The sequence below is a fragment of the Larimichthys crocea genome, chromosome XVII, assembly GCF_000972845.2.
Source record: "Larimichthys crocea isolate SSNF chromosome XVII, L_crocea_2.0, whole genome shotgun sequence".
In the NCBI taxonomy this organism is placed as follows: Eukaryota; Metazoa; Chordata; class Actinopteri; family Sciaenidae; genus Larimichthys; species Larimichthys crocea.
The window spans coordinates 13,002,582-13,015,173 of record NC_040027.1 but is presented as its reverse complement, the minus strand read 5'-3'; positions in this window follow the sequence as shown (position 1 = coordinate 13,015,173).

The window sequence follows — 12,592 nt, the reverse complement described above, 5'->3', positions numbered from 1 at the left end:
TTATTACTTTGGGCAGTAGCGCCTCGTAGAAGTCACGCAACCCTGCGGGCTGTAGTGTGTAGGCAAGTTTTATCATGGGCCCTGATACCTGGGCGTGCACAACACGATCATAACACATCTCCTCTGCAGAAACAACTTTGATGATGGCGAGATTTCTTTCCTCCCCCCCTGGGTGAAGTGGAAGCTGTGCGCAGTTGCTGATCAACGGTGGAAATTCCCAGTGAGACATTAGTGTTGTTGTCTGTCCACGGGAAGCAAATATTTATCCAAGATAAGAGCCATTCACTGTCTCCGAACTGAATTGGCCCCCTAAATTTATGGCTTGATTGGGGGTCCACGTCTGATGAACAGGCAGGCAATCTAGATGTAGCTGCCGTTTCCTTCCCCACGCAGGAGGACCCCGTCTTTCATGTCACGTAGCTGCAGATTTTCACGCAGGTTGCATTCAAGTCTTAATCTGCAAGTTAAAGCGTTTTCTCAGCAGATGTCAGACATTTAAATGAGGTGGCAGACACACTTACAACATAATTCATGATATATTGAGTATAGAGAGCAGGGGAATTAAGGAAATATGTATTTTTAGTGTAGAAAAAATAATCTTTTATGAGTGCACATAAAGAGGCTGGACGTTCATTATCAGCAATAGCAGGTTTGTTGGACAGCAGGCTGCTGAGGGCAAGAGGCTGAGGCAAAGTGTTGGTACAACAGCGTCATCTAGCGTCTGCTGTAACAAATCCACAGAGGAGACAGTTTGTAGTGTTGAGTTTAAACACAAAGGATGTTTTTTTTTAGCTTCTGCATACAGGTTTGACTCTGACAAATGATCACCTCAGGCTCAGGTGAATGCACAGAACAAAGGCGCATCCGAGGAGTTTGGAAAGTGACAAATCTCTTCACCTCGTCATCACAATCAGAACTCGCAGAACTTTTTATTCTTCGAGTGTTTCTCTACCACATAAAGCTTCTCGTGCATTTGCAGTTCTGTCAGTGGTTGTAACCTACACACACATATATGTGCACGTGTGAGTGTGTGTTGGGGGTTATTGATGCCTGGGTTTTATGATTAGTGCCGCTGTGACTTTCACATCCTTGGGATTAAAATAGATGCCAAATTGAATCTGCCATTAGCCACACCACCAAGCTGTGAAAATGAATCCACTCTGGGGACATGTATACTCACAATAACCCAGACACACACACACACACACACACACGCACTGACCTAGCTACATGCCAGAATCTTGAAAATGTATCCACACCAGGGACAGTTTAATACAGATGGAGGGAGGAGGAGGGGAATAAGGAGGTGGAAAACGCTCCTGTAATGCTAATCCCTCTGCACTATTTCAGCTTTACTGCAGAGACAAAATAAAATCTCATTTTAACAGATTTACTGAAGGAAATTGAGACAAAAGCCACATTTTTATGAGAAAGACAACCGAGCCAGCAAACGCCCTGTTTCACACTTACATGCTGTGCATTCACATCTGCTGCTTTTCTACTGCTGGACACTGAGCAGATCCAGTTGCACTGCTGCTATACCTGGTGTAGAACTAGTACCAGTGTCAGTGTGTAGGTTTACCTGGTATGAGACTGGTACCAGTGTGTAGTACTGCTGGTTTACCCCATATATAACCAGTACCGGTGCCAGTGTGTCGGTTTACCTGATGTATAACTACTATCAGTTTGTGGTACTGATGCTACAGTATTCTATGTGAAGATATGTCTGTATCATTAACATGTGTGCGTGAAATAAACACCTGGTTAGTCTGCACTTATAACCTCTGCTTCAATCCTCCTGATGTCAAAGTCCAGCCGCTTCACGGCCATCCTAACAAGCCGATAACATGATCATAAATTAATGTGTGAAGTAACTGTGAGTTAATATTCATTAATTGATGATCCATTAAGCAGGAACTAATCACACAAGTCATGGTGACATTTGTTAATGGTAAACAGGAACTCATCCTGCACTAATTTATGCATTAAATCATTGTGCAGTACATAAACATTAATATATGCTTTGTACCGTTATTATAAAGTGCTACCAACATTCTTGAATACTGAAATATGTCTGCAGAAATGACTAAAAAACCTGAACAAATAAAATTAAATATATACTAACCTCCAGATAATACCTGAACAAATAAAATTAAATATATACTAACCTCCAGATAATATAAACATATCTTCTCTCTCACAGCTTTATAGTGTTAAAAAAGCAAAATGTTTTAATTCATTTTGATGAAGAGACTCTTTATCTAAGTGAGCTTATTTGGATTCAACCTGGTGAACCACAGCAATGATTAATGTTTATTATCAGTGTGAAACATGGAGATTGCAGGTTTGATATTTGCTTTGTGGATATCAAGTCACCGGTTTCACTGACCTTGTTTCCCCGTCCTGATTGTCTGCATGTAACATCATCTCTAATCTAAATGTCAGCAGCCGGTGTTCTCTTGCACTTCCAGCTACGTATGTCAGACGAGTGATTTGTAATGAAAAAACATGCAACTACTTTTGTGAGTTCGTGATTTACGAGACAACATTTGTGGCTTGAAGATGTTTGCAGGTCAGTCCTGAACAACAGATGCGTGCTGAGACTCATTATGAACCGGCCTCAGTCTGTTTGCTCTTGGGGGGGGCAGAACTCTGTCACCGACTGTGGCCTCACCTAAACGGATCTCCTTATACTTCCCCAACGGCTCAGGTGATCCATTAAAGCAGGGAGGATGGAAAGTAATATCGTATTGGACTGAAATGCATTCATATGTCGCCGAGCAGAGCCTGGAAGGTGTAATCTTCATCAGTCACCTCACAACCATTTAACGCTGTCTGGGAGGCTTTCCATCACAGCTACAGAAAAGAAGGAGGATGAGGTCTGCCTTTTAGCGGCCTACCTACTAATACTGAGTTCATCATTAACTTAGCAGAGCTAAGAGCGTACTCCAGGCAAACATCTGCTCTGTAAACATTTCCCCTCATCAATTTTTTCCCTCTGTTGTCTCTTCTTGGAGGGGGGAAGGGAGGAGAAACAATGTGTGAACTTTGACCCAGCTTCTTTTTTTTTACCATCTTTTCTAATAGATATGGTTACAACACAGAGATTGCACACTTTGTGGCACTGAAGGCATCATCCCAGAGTGGGAGGAGAGGCAGAAGGTTACGGTTCAAGGGAAAGAATGAGGGAGGGAAGGATGGTGATGGCAAACCAGGCCATGTTAAGGACATCCTGTGCATGTTAAACTCCAACTCCGTGTACCCACCTGGCCTTCAACAGATACCTCTGTCAGCTAATACAAAATAAACCTGCGAGTGGAGATAAGGCCGGCCTGAAGAGTTCCTTACTTCAAACTATCTGGAGAGTTTTTGCACTTTTGTTGAGTTTGAGATCTATTGTGTTGCAGAGATAAACACTCAGGGCATTTTGGGTGATATGAGTGGCTCAGCCTTTCTAAAATTAGTCTATAGGCCGTCCTCTCTTTTTCTTCAAAAGCTCTTTTGGCTCTTGATAGAAAAAAAAGAAGAAGAAGACTAAAAGCCAAAATTGAAACCAGATGAAAGAGGACACGAGTGAAGAGCGCATGTCGTGTCAGCGTCTAACTTCCTCTCATTATCCAATAAAGGAGCAGCAGTGTCAGCATCCAACTTCATCCTATTATCCAGTGAGGGAGCAGCATGCCCGTGGTGCCCCAGAAATACTCACGGGGGACGTGGAGACATAAACAAAGAGCAAAGTTTAGATTCACAATCACAGATTCAAACAGGAGTCCGACTCGGGCCTTTTTAGTGAAACTCTAGAGCGCAGCAGCTCCAGGCATGGTATGCCGATTGTAAACACAGCCATGAGGAGACAAGTAGAGGAGGATCTGCTCTCCCCACTCTGCTTTCTGTCTGCAGACAGGAGGAGGACAAACTAGCAGAAGCATTACATCATCTGTACCACATTGCACAACTGACATGCACGCTGTGCTGTCCAAACATAAGTTAAAAGCGATAAACTTCAAGGTTTTTATCAAATCAAACCCCATTTCTGACATTTATGGTTCAAACAGTTCTGCATGAGTCGCTCAGAGCATTTACATTACTTAATTACCTTTCTATGTAGTAGTGGCTTTCATCGTTAGTGGTGGAGTCTGCCACAGTCACACCCAGGACTCAAATTGCCTACGCCAACGCCTGCAACATGAGTTTATTTGGTTTCACTGAAAACAGAAACAGCAGTTGCTCTTCTGTTGTATCTCTGACACAGTAGCCGCTCAAAGAGCTGGCTGTAGCATTGGCTGTAGTAGTATTACTGTAAACACTTGCCGTTACCGCGGTAACCACAGGTGTGGCTCAATTAGGACCAGGGCTATGAAAATAAAGCTTTAAATAAATTATAAATTTGCCACAATGTAGGCTAAAACAGAGGCCCGTATCTAGAGTGAGACAATGAGGTGTGCTCCAGGATGTAACAGCTGCGTCCACGAAGCATGCACGGTTCAGACTGTACATGGCCCCAACACATGCTCATCCACCTTGGACAGTTAGGAATATGTTTATGCTTTGGCAGATGCAGCTTAGCTGCAGTATGTCTTGTTTAAACCACGAACTGTGCTAAAAGAAGAAGAAAAAAGAGGAAGACATGAGGAAGAAGAAGTTTAGAGGGTTTAGAAATATGTGGACAACAAACACTCAGATTATTCTGAAAGAGACATTTTCAGTGATGAGTTTCAATATTAAATTTTCCTTATAAAGCCTTTTTTTTCTGTGTAAACCGATACGCTTGGAAGATTTGAGTGTTTTCTTTTCCATGAAAAACAAATAGTGGCATGTAAAACAAGATGTTCTGCGTATGTAACTGTTCGGATTTCTTTGTTTTGATTGCCGAGTGTTTACTTTTGGGTAACAGAGGCATTTTCAAATTTAAGAGGGAAGTTGTATGTATTAATTTGATGAAAAAACAAAGTTGCGAGTCAACCACATTGCAAACAGCCAAACGTCAGTCAAGCGCAGCAAGAGAAGACGTAGCAGCCAGCTAATATTACTTACTTGTCCAACTCGGCGTCTGTCTGACTTTTATTTCACCAAGCTCTCGCCAACGACTAAAAGTCAGTCCCAGATTTACTCTTGTCTGGCAGCTTCTTGTTCGTTATCTCTCCTTTTCTTTTCTTAGCTTTCTCTAAGACATCCTCGGTACCCCGAGCTCACGGTCTAGGCAGCCTGGCTAACGAACTGAGCTAACATGAGCTAACAGCAGCTACAGTTGGCAGCAGTTCACTTCACTGTCCATCAGGAAACTCTGTAAATCACAGAGAGAGTTGAGGCGGAGCAGCCGGAGGACATCAGAGGGAAAACCAGAAAACATTTTCTCCATAAAGTATGATCCAGTTTCCAGTTTGGTGTTGGAGCCATTAATGTGTGTCAATAATTACAATAATTACAGATGAGCACCAGGTGTATCAGTAGATCATTTAAGCTCTGATTCATGTTTTTATGGAAATGCATCAAGAAAGTCACTTACAGGAGGTGTGTGACTTAATGCCATGTGAGAGGGATGGGACGGAAAGACATCATTCACCTGATTACACATCAAAATTATGTTAAATCTGTCGCTTTGTGTCGTTGCTTTAAAATCTTGTTCCCAAACTGATGGACGTGTAAATAAGAAACTTTTCACACAATCATAATTAAATGTATTATACAGATTCATTAAATTTAATTTGTTCAAATGAAACATACCTTATCCCTTCTCTTCTTTTATTTGGTTTCTTTTTCCAAAATGACATTATCGGATATTCTGATATTGGCCTGATGGACAAATGAAATGTTTTAAAATGACGGCGCCTCATCATTCACACAAGACCCACGTGTAACGTATTCGACTGTTTTTGATTCAACTTGAGTACTTTAGAGAAATAAATGTAGCCTGAGGCACTTTGGGATCCTCCCCAGACTCTCTTCCATGTACTTGAGTAGTTTTCTCTTTAAAGGATTGTGATTGGATTGTGCCTCGTCTCGTACAATACACACACACACACACACACACACACACACACACACACACACAGAGGTTCTAAATAGACACAAGCACATGTAAATGTATTATTTTCACTAGATTTACATACTAATGTAGGTGCATAAATTAGGATCATAATGACATACACTGTAAAATGTGTTCTACTGTGTTCATGGTGAATTCCTGTAAACTATTTCACAGTACTATACTGTGTATTCAATGCATAAATAAAAGTGTTACTGTAGAAGTAGTAACATGTGTACTATGTGTAGATTGTGCCTTATTTCACACAGAAAAACTGAAGTACTTCTACTTTCATGAGGAAGTATGTGCAAGGAGATTCTAAATAGTTCAGGACAAACATTTCTTTCCCCACACTCGCACATGTGAAGTCGTTTAATGCACTGGATTTACATTTTAATGGAGATGCAAAAATTTGCTTCATAATAACATAGAGAGAATAGTTCTGAACGCACGCTCTGCATTTCCATTTTTCTTCATATAATCCGGTAAACAAAGAGCGGATCTTTTTTATGGCACTGCTATGTAAAGCCTGTGTTTCTCATTTCTCTGCCACAGTTTCAAAGACACAGAATTTATTATGATTTTATGGTCCAGCAAAAAAACAGAGCTGGAAACTCACATCAAGTGTAAATCATGAAATATAAAAGTGGTTGCATCTGTAGCATAACAGCTGTAAAATAACACGACGCCGAGACATCAACGTGCACTTTTTAACACATCATAACGTTGAGCAAATAATGATTCTGCAAAAGGTCTTTTGATGCAGGAACCACAGTGTCTCATAGATTTAGAGCGCGGGGAGAGTAGTGTTGCAATCATCACAGAGACTCGAGAAAGCCCAGCGAGGTGCTCAGACTTTATTAGATTTGTTCTGTGGTTGTCAAGGGGAATTTCTGAAAGAATACTGGAACGTCCTGACTGTCTGTTGAGGAAGATTTTGAGTTGGTCCCAAAAGAGACTTTACAGGAAAAGACCATAAAATCCTTTCAGTGAACATTCCAGCAACAATATCACAGTCTACTGGAGCAAGCCAAGTTTATAGCTCTGATTTAAAATGTTGGAGATTTACCCAGCACACACACACACACACACACACACACACACACACACACACACACACACACACACACACACACACACACACACACACACACAAGGCACATGAAAACTCAGTTTACTGGACTGAAAAACATATAAATAAACCCATTATAAAAAGATGAATTTATTATGGGCACATAGGAGTCAAAGTGGTATTAGAGTAGCTCCCATGTGTTAAGTCAATATGTGAGACCTGTGAAGTATTAAGAAAGGAAACACTGCTCCCTCATGGCCAGAGGTGCACACTGCTGCATTTTGATCATATAAAGGTCTTTCATATCTAAGTTGGCTTTGGAAGACGCTGACCTGTAGTAGAACAAATCAGGAATAAAGAATTGTAACCAAGTGATTAAACTTAATACGAATTCCTCATGGTTGGCCCTGTTGATGTTTGTGGCAATAGTACTTCTTTCAATAGGCTGTTACAGAATAACATCCGAGGACATGTTACTTATTGTAAATAAATAAATAAATACATGCACACAGACTGACATAAATAAATCCATCCATCCTCTATAACTGTTTTAATTTGTTTTTCTCCCCCTCCAGTGGAGACAGGAGAACTGGAACACCTTTGTATTAACCAGGTGTGATTTTGTTAAGAAGCTGAAGAGTTTGAAACATCCTACATCGTCACGTGACGGTGAAAATACTGATTCATGAGTTTAAATATAATATAAGAAAAAAAATGTTTTGAGTGCAGAGCATGATTTAATTTCCTTTTTTCAGTAGATAAATCACATTTATAATGTTTCAATGGATCTAACAGGATATGATGATTTTTTTTTTCAAATAAAAATTGATCTTTGTTCCATATTCTTGATGCACTCAGTAAATTAAAGGACAGGTTCAAGATTTTTAAGTATGTCTTAATGGTCGCTGTAATGATTCTTCCTGTCCTTGAAGAGATTCTGCAATCGAAGGATAGTAACAAAACTGAATGAATTTCACTAAGTGCACTTTAACTGTCATATTTTATTTGACTAACGCAGCCTGCTGAACCCTCGTATTACATTTGGTTAAGCTTCACACTTGCACAGAGCGAGGTCTTATTCATAATCGCTGAAACTGGAATTGTGTTAAGAAGAGATCTCTTCATGATAGCCATAATGGACAAAATGAGCATCAATATTTAAATATGTGAACCTTTAACTTCACATCTTACTATCAACCCCAGCAGGAGAAGCAACTGTTTTCCACATTTGAGAGGGGCATTCCTGTCTTAACAATCTTTCAAATAAAAGATCCAATCGAGCTTTTGCTGTCTGTAATCACCTTCTGCCAGGTCAATATATTGTACAAACCCACGTCACAAGTGAAAATGGTGTTATGAATGATGAATCAAGTAAATCTGGTCACAAATTGGTTTTTTCTATGTGTGTTTTTTCAGCAGGTAACAAGTATGTTGCAGGTTATTAATGATGATACCTGTTATCATGCAGCAATTGTTGATAAGGGACAAAAATGTGCCGTTTGTGTTTATGACAGATAAACCTAAACGTCACGTAATCAGCCAAGACATCTTCACCTGACAAAGATTTAATTAGTGTATCATTAAGTTGGTTTTCGCTTCCTTTGAGGCATCTTAAACAAATCCATGAGCATAAACCTGCTCAGGACGCCATCTGGACCAGCTGCCTGTCTCCATTCACCTTCTCCAGCCTTCTCTGAGCCTTCAATGGATGAACTGTCAAGCTGAGCTGCAGACGAGTCAACAAAGCCAGAGGAGGGTCGGACGGGGGAAGGGACTGTTTACCATGTATCAGATTGAGCCTGTTTCATTTGTTTGATCTTCCACGACTTTCACCTGGAGGATGGAGGATATTCAAGGACGCGCAGGTCACCCTGAAAGAGTTTGGACATATTAAACATATTAAATTCGAGAGAGTTTGTTAGTTATGGAAGAGAATCACGAGTTTGCAAATGATGCTTCCCAACTTGAAACATATTCAAATTGTTGAAAGAAGAGAGCTCATTTGAATAAACCAAAACAAATCTCTGCAGAGGATTGTTATGATTGTCATACTCGGCAGTTTAAGCAACTCAAACAAAGTGAAATTGGATATTGATAACTTTTGACTTTTGTTTAAAAGTGTATTTCAACTGAGCATGATTGCTCTCTTGCAAAATGTGCTGCACAGGACAACCATTTTCTCCCATATTACCAGTGAGTCTTATATTATTGGAGCTACACTTGGTCCAGTTATTACCCCAAAAACTACAGCAGAGTATTCATGACACTTTGCAGCACAGGATGATAGAGCGCTTAGGTTTTCTGTGAAGTCTTTTTACATGTCTGATCATTGCTTTCATTAAAGAACACACAAATAATACCAGATTCTGCTTGTATATTCATGCAGGATCCATTCTCACCACTGAGTGGCAGTGATGTGCAACTTGTACTGCTCCAACCACAACTGCAATTCAAAACATCTCATTGCCTTGTGGGTAGGAAAAAGGGGTTCACATGCTCTAAGCTAACAGTATTTATAGTAAAAAAGAAAATGTAATCTCATCTATGACAACAAACAAAAGCAGCAAAAACAAAAGGGAACACATTCAGACAAAAATGTTTCTGTAAAGCCAATAAAACCTGAAAATAAACACAAATCTGAACGAACAATCCTCAAGGAATCTATCTGTGTTTGAGCTCTCCAGTAAAAGAAGTAGGTGGGTGGGCACAGCCACCATTGTATAGCTAGATAGATGTTTTTCTTTTAAATATATGAGGCAGTATGAAGGTTGTGAATTTGCATTTTAAGAAAAAGATCAGTACTGACATGTTTCAGCTAATGATCAGTTTCAGTATCAGAAGACAGAAAGCTTTTGTTTGCACTGCACAACGACGACAACAAGAGAAAAAGAATGGGAACACATTCAGACAAAAATATTTCTGTAACATGACAATAAAAACCTAATTTATAATAATAACAATAAAAAAAGACTCTCATAAACAATATTAGTATCAAATAATTTATGTTGTTATTGTTGTTATTTTAGTTCTCCGGTAAACCAAATATACAAGATAAATAGATAGATATATAAGATAATCATCACACAGGGTAATTCACTCGTCACAGCAGCTTGTATACACACGGGTGATAAAAAATTACTCATAAATAAGAAATGTCAGTCATGCTGTTGTTAAATAGACTGGCTGCTGTTGGACCCTGTGGTAAATAAACAAACTCAGACGTGACCATCATCACGCTCCTTCCTCATTTTTTTTATACCTCAGGATCAGTTTCAGTGTCAGAATACAGAAATAGAAACGATCCTTCTGTTTTCATTCACATCCGTGCTCTTTCTACACCTGCTGGTTTCCCACACGGCATCTGGAGGCCAGGAACACCTGTCATCGTTGACCTCTGACCCCCAGCTGCAGCTCTGTTGGGGACACTTGAGATGCCCTCTGACAACGTATGGAGCACACACACATACACACACATGCAGATGCACACACACACAAACAGGCACACATGTACACAGAGACACAAACCTAATTACATTACCTGCAATAATGCAATACTCTGATGGACAGGTGCTTTCACTGACTGAATCAAAGAACACACTGCCTTGTGTGTGTGTGTGATTGTGTGTGTGGATAAGCAGGTTTCCCCTTTTGTTTCTCCTTTAAACAGCATTTAAGACATCCCCATATGTCTCAGACCCCTGTTGTTGCCTGACATTACGGTCTGTGTGTGTGCGCCTTTCATGTATTTGTGTGCAAATAAACGGCCTATGGAAAGCAGAAGGCTGCAGGCTGTTATCTGTTCATGTGAATGTTTGCTGTTACAACAGAGCTCTGGCTTCTGTGCAACAACCAAAGAGGATTTGCTCTGACATTAAGATAACGCCATCTTTTTTCCACACACACACACACTCAAGCTGAAGGCAGGAGAGTAGACAGATGTGATGTGGACACAATCACTGGAGAGCACTCGTGGGAATATTGGGAATAGGATTAGCAGCGAGAGCACGAGTAAAGAGAGGTCTAAGACAAAGAAAATTTGATAAAGCTGATCAAAGATGATGAAAGATACTGTGAATAGAGCAGAGATTTGATCTTCTGAGATGACTGCGCTGCTGTAAAGTCATCTACAGCCCTGTTTGATGAGATGAATCACACCCTTTCACACTTTTAAGATGACAGATGTGTCCGCCTGGTCTCAGGCCTCCAGCCTCGGAGAAACCGACCACCTAATCAGTCCCGCAAGCCTTCTGCAGCGGGCCATAAAATGCAAATATGTGCCACTCTGATGCCGACCCATTGCTCATTCAATCTCACAGAATAATACCAATCATAGGTGGGAGGGTCCCTGCTGATTGATTCTGTGGTTTAAAGTGGGACTTGTAGGTGTGGCCGCTGGGGACGAGCCCCAGTTTGGATAAGAGATAAGCTCATCCAAACATCTACAGTCGCACTGTATGTCAGCCTGTTTGTAAGTTTTTGATTATATGTGGCTTTAACATCGTTACCAACACCTCTGGCTGTTTGTTTTTCAGTGTGTGTGTGTGTGTGTGTGTGTGTGTACATGTGTGTGAGTGAGATGACTGTTTGCAGAAGCTTTATCAGTCATCAACACAAAGAGCTATTCACAACCCAGAGAGACACAACAAAGGGGCAATTTACTGCAACAAAGACACCTCCGTCCTAGAGGCCATGCTGGGTGCATATCTGAACAAGAACCCTCCCATGAGCTGGTATGAGACTGGCACACAACATTATAACATCAGGTGGAATAAGCATTGATTAATGGGGGAAATGATGACAAAGTTAAAGAGTTAGTTGAGCCAAATTAGAAAAGATATTTTGCCATTTCCCTCAAAAAAATGCAGATCGATCTGCCCGTGTTTGGAGACGTCAGTGAGTCAGTCATGCAGAGATCAGTGTACCCATCACCCTGCCCTATTAGGTCTTCTATCCAAGTACTGTTAGGGACTATTTCTATTGTAAAAGCTCTCAATTATCCAGAGTAATGAGGGCACTTATTGAGAAAGATATGTTGCTGTTTACTTTGTTTACTAAATTTCATGCAACGTTACAGGCCAAGAAATCTCAGAGACAGATAGAGGCCAAAACAGCAGCATACATCGATAACACAATGGCAAAATAACTAAATATGTTTGTTTTGTTCTTAGTTTGGGTGAACCGACCCTTTAATCATCAGGAGGTCTGATGACACAGACTGTCCAAATCTCAATTTTAATCACATCTGAAACTGAGAGAGATAAGTAGAGGCCACATCTCTGAAACATGAAACCAGTGTTGCGTGGCGCACGCACACACACACACACACACACACACACACACACACACACACACACACAGAAGGAGGCATACTTCCTGTATGCTGAGATGGGATTATAAAGAGATGGAACACACCCAGTGAATCCCAGAATAGAGTCATCACGGCTGATGGATAGGTCTGTCAAACAGGATGAGCTGATCAATCCTCTCTCCGCCCA